The following is a 4496-nucleotide window of genomic DNA, read 5'->3' on the forward strand; positions in this document are numbered from 1 at the left end:
ACAAGTCAGAACACCTCCAGAAACTCCTCATCACTCTCTCAGGAAAACCAGGTGAGAGCACAAAAGTGGACTTGCTACTCATCCAGAGACATGTGGAGGAGCTAACTGTGGCTGGGGAGGACTGCCCAGGCAAGTTCAAGGCCTTTCTGTGCTTGCAGAGGCAGGCCCAGCAGGTGACAGTTTTCAGTGAGTATCAGAGAAGACAGGGGGAGACATTGAGAAGAACATCTGCCGGAAGATGTCTGGGGACGCAGGGTAGGCAATGCGGGTAGTGGTGAAATGTTTCAAGAATAACCCAGCCTTTTGTGCCAAAAGGTTCAGCAAGGCCATGAGGGGAGCAGGAACAAAGGATTGACCAGGGTATTACTGGAAGATTCTTCTGAAGATCTGTGGTGGCAACGACTAAGCAATGACTAGTGACTCACTTCTGTTCACCTGCTGGTAATAACCAGACCAGGAAAAGGCCAAAAGAATGTCCATCTGATTCTAACAAATCCACAAAATAGCTCCTGAGGTGTCCCAGTGCTGACCATCCATGGAGCCATGGCTCTCTCCCCCTGCTGCCCTTCCTGATCCTCTGTGGTATTGGTCCTGAAGGATGAGCTCTCTCAGGATGCCTTTTCCTCCCCACACCTCACAGCTTCTTGCTGCTTAAGTAGATGTTTTATTTACTGACTCAGGCAATCATTCCCCTTTGCCTGTGGCTGAGACACTTGGCTTTATTTTAATCATGTAATTCTATGTTGAATGTGGAGGCAATCATTCCCCTTTGCTTGTGGCTGAAATATTTGGCTTTATTTTAGTCAGGTAATTTTATATTTTATTTGGAGACATGTATTTGTATGTATGTCATTGCTAGACAGATGTATACAAGTCTCTTTGCTGCATACACATTTTGGGTGAGAGAGTTTGGGTGTGGGAGAACCGTTTCCTCAAGGAGTGAGAAAAGGGAAGACTTTTAAGGGTAATCTTTGCATCTGGTGAGAATGCATCACAAGCTTTGTTATTGCCATAGTCACTCCTTTTTAGAAAAGAAAAGAAAAATAAAGAGGTCAGAAAGTCATCTATTCCTTCTTTCATGAAAAACCAGGAGACAAGGTAATTTGTGTAATTTGGAGTGATCCTTAAACATGAATGTCTATAACCAAAAGCTGTTTCTAAATTAAAGTCAGCCCCCTCTGGGGAGGGGGAGAAGGTAAAATATATAACATAGTACATATGAAAATTTAAAATGTTTAAATTAAAAAAATATATATATGTATATATATGTGTATATATATGTGTATATATATGTGTGTATGTATGTATATGTGTGTGTATATATATATATATATAAAGTCAATACTCATGTTTATTAAAAAAAAACACATAAAACAAATGGATTCACATCAAACACTTTAGCATGGTGGTCATGAAATGGTAAATTATTAGAAGAGAGGAATAGAGTGTTTGCCGTCCCCACTCTGCGGGGGTGGCTTGCTAATGCCAGGGCCGCCTCTCACTCCCTGAGCTCCAGCTGAAGGAGAAGGGGAATAAGTAAGGAGGTCTCTACACCATGGCTCCTACAAAGCCACCTGCCCACAAATCCACTGGGGGTAAAGCACTGAGGAAACAACTGACTATAAATCCACCTGCGAGAGTGCGCCCTCTATGGGAAGGGTGAAGAAACCTCGTCCTGACAGGCTGGTTTTGTGGCACTCTGTGAAATTAGACTTTATCAGGAGTCCACTAGAACTTCTGATTCGCAAACTTCCTTTCCAGTGTCTGGTGCAAGACGTTGCCCAGGAGTTCAAAACAGATCTGTACTTCCAGAGTACAGCTATTGGTACTTTCCAGAAGGCAAGTGAGGCCTATCCGGTGGGCCTTTTGGAAGACACCAACCTGCATGCTCTCCATGCCAAACATGTAACAATTATGCTAGCACAGAGGACACGTACAGAAGTGTTTAAGAATCCACTCTGATGGAAAATATTTTATTCTTTAAAAACATTTTATTCTTTAAAAAGTTTTCTCTTCTTGTTATTGGTAGTTCTGAACGTTAGATATTTTTTTTCCATGGGGATCAAAAGGTACCTAAGTATATGATTGCAAGTGAAAAAATAGGGACAGAAATCAGGTATTGGCAGTTTTTCCATTTTCATTTGTATGTGGATTTTTAATATAAATGTGGGGACATAAAGTATTAATGCAAGTAGAAATGTTTCAGTGAACATGTTTCAGCAGTTCAACCTTATAACAATTATAAATAAACCTGTTAAGTTTTTCTGGGAAAAAAAAAAAGGAAGAGAGGGATAGAAATAAAAAGAAACAAAGAGATAAATGAATAAAACAAGAGAAGTGTTGGGTGAAGGGGGTGAAAAGGTACAAACTTTCAGTTATAAGATAAATAAGCTAGGCACCATACTTAAGTAATTCTTTACTATTATTGTGCATTTTACAAACTTATTTAGTTAGCCTTATATGTGATTATGTTTTTCCCTGGGTACAGAATCCCAGTTTTAAAATAATTACACACTAAGAATGCAATATAAAATCTAGTGCTGCCAAAACAAAACAAAACAAAACAAAAAACACATGACACCAATATGAATCTCACTTATTTGTAAATATCTGTTCATGGTAGTTTTCTGACATTAACGATCCTGGAGTTTGTGTTATCTGTTTGATTATTATTTCCCTGTTTTCTCTTCCTGGAATATGCATTATAGGAATGTTATATCTAATGGTCTGTGCCTTCATGTATGTTAACTTTCTTCCTTACATTCCATATCTTCTCATTTATTTCTACATTTGGCGAGGGGCTGTTTTCATGGACTTTGCTATCCAGGCCCTCTACACATTTTTTAAAAATTTTAGCAACCATTTTCAGTTTTCATTTTTAGGAACCCATTCTTGCTCTCTGATGGTTCCTATTGCCTAGCATTATTTTTTCTTTTTAAATGATACCATATCTTTTCAGATTTCTCTTATTAGCTGGCTTACTGTCATCATCGTTATCTTTATCATCAACATCATCACTATTGTCTCAAATCACATTTTAAACATTTTTGTTGTTTCCTGATTTTTTGCTGTTTCATCTAGAGTCCATTGATCAGTTTTTCCATCAGGATCTTTCTCTTTGGTGTTGTTTTCATTATATGTTTGGCACTCTTTGCTGTCCACTCATATGTATGAATTAACTGTTAAGTTGATTCACTGAGGATACTGGTATATATTCTCTCTGCTTTTCTGTTGTTCTCCCTTTTGATTAAGAACACTGAAGTGTGCCCTGCTTCCCTAGATTATTGCTTTTCAGATGGGGGGTCTGAGAGCCCCCTCAGTCCATCAACCATCCCCCTCATTTAGGTAAAAATCAGTTTCTTAACTTTTTTTATAGCTACTTGGCATAAAGATGAGGACATTTAGGGGTCTCTCCTGAGAGGAAGAGCTACATCATTGTCTTGTCAGTGCAGTGGACTAGGACTTGTGTCTTTTTAATTTATCTGTCAATAAAATTCAATTTGTATAAAGTCATCCATAAATTCTTCACGATCTCTGGTTCACGTCCATTCCATCATTATCATTACGATTTTATTGTGATCTGTACTACTTTGCTGTCATTTCACTGTGAATTTATGAGAGGGAGGACAGATAATAACAATAGTAAAACACACACACGTCCCATGTACGGCAAACATATTTATACACAGACACACACACAATAGTGTATAAGTCAGGATTTTCCAGAGAAATAGAATAAATAAGATGGATGGATGGATAGATAGATACAATAGATATAGAGTTTTATTATAAGCAATTGACTCATACAATTATGAAGGTTGACAAGTCCCAAGATCTGCAGTCTGCAAACTAGAGACCCAGAAGAGCCAATCTGCGGTTCCAGTCTGAATTCAAAGTCCTGAGATGGAGGAGAGCAGATGCTATGTTTCCGTCTGAAAGCTGGTAGACCTAAGACCCAAGAAGAGTCAATGTTTCAGTTGGAATCTGAAGGCCAAAAAAGACCAATGCACCAGCTCAGAGTGGTCAGGTAGGAGGAGTTCCTTTCACTCAGGCTTTTTGTCTTATTAGGTCTTCAGCTGATTGGATAAGACCCACTCACAATAGGAAGGGAAATCTGCTTTATTCAGTCTTCCAATTCATATGTTAATCTCATCCAGAAACTTCTTCACAGACACACCCAGAATAATGTTTGGCCAAATGTCCAGCCTCCTCATGCTCAGTCAAGTTGCTGCATAAAATAAAATGAACGATTGCAAGTGACTAACACTTATATATAGTTTATAATGTGTTTGATAGTGTTCCTATATATTTCATAGTATATTAGATGTTTTATACATATAGTGAGTTCTTGTTATTTACAGTAGCTATGTTCTAGAATGTCAATGCAAACAATGAATTGATGAACACTGAATCATTGCTCCTAGTGAAAATACAAGGTAAAGTTTCTGACCTCTAGTCAGAACATTTTAGGCAAACATTTAATATATAACCTTGTT

General features: G+C 38.1%; 1 pseudogene; it reads left to right on the plus strand.

The window, feature by feature from the left end:
• Positions 1-1555: 1555 nt before the first annotated feature.
• Positions 1556-1962, plus strand: LOC118006216 (annotated as a pseudogene).
• The last annotated feature ends 2534 nt before the right edge of the window (positions 1963-4496 follow it).

Source organism: Mirounga leonina, unplaced genomic scaffold (assembly GCF_011800145.1).
Source record: "Mirounga leonina isolate KUSES-001 unplaced genomic scaffold, KU_Mleo_1.0 Mir_95, whole genome shotgun sequence".
Classification (NCBI taxonomy): domain Eukaryota; kingdom Metazoa; phylum Chordata; class Mammalia; order Carnivora; family Phocidae; genus Mirounga; species Mirounga leonina.